Consider the following 709-nt stretch of genomic DNA (forward strand, 5'->3'; position numbering starts at 1 on the left):
AGGTCTCAGGCTCTTTTTAACAACCAGCTCTCCTGGGAACTGATAGAGCCAAAACTCACTCACTGTGTCCGCGCTCCCCAGAGAGGGCGTTAATCTATTCCTGAGGAATCCACGCCCATGACCCAAACACCTCCCATTAGGCACCGCCTCCAACATAGAGGATCAGATTTCAACATGAGGTTCCAAAGGATCGAATGTCCAAACCACAGCACAAGCCAATGAGCAGTGTTAATGTAACTACTGTCTGTAGCAGAGCTAAGCAGTGCTTGCTGTGATTACACTTCCCTCTCTACAATCTAGTATCAGAACCGCAGCATCGCTCAAAGTAGACAGTTCTTGATATCTTTTCCTTTAAAATTTTTTAGCTTTTCATATTTTTATTAAAATATATAAAAAATATGGAACACTTCATGAATTTGCATGTTATCCTTGCAGAGGGGCCATACTAATCTCTGTATCGTTTAGTATATGTGCTGTAATCCACCCACCTTGACCTTCCAAAGTGCTGGGATTATAAGCATGCACCACCGTGCCCAGCTGTGCTAATATCTTTCTCAACTGAGTTCTTTCTGCTAATTTTTACCAGTTGCTCTAACTTATGGCACTTTTTTTTTTTTGAGACAGAGTCTCACACTGTGTCACCCAGGCTGGAGTGTAATGGCGTGATCTCAGCTCACTGCAACCTTCACCTCTCAAGTTCAAGTGATTT

At 42.9% G+C, this 709-nt stretch overlaps 1 pseudogene; it reads right to left on the minus strand.

Moving 5' to 3' along the window:
* Window positions 1–392: 392 nt before the first annotated feature.
* LOC135271426 (U6 spliceosomal RNA) lies at window positions 393–484 on the minus strand (annotated as a pseudogene).
* Between the last annotated feature and the right edge of the window lie 225 nt (window positions 485–709).

Source organism: Aotus nancymaae, unplaced genomic scaffold (assembly GCF_030222135.1).
Source record: "Aotus nancymaae isolate 86718 unplaced genomic scaffold, 86718_ANA_hifiasm-v0.15.2.pri h1tg000077l, whole genome shotgun sequence".
NCBI classification, from domain to species: domain Eukaryota; kingdom Metazoa; phylum Chordata; class Mammalia; order Primates; family Aotidae; genus Aotus; species Aotus nancymaae.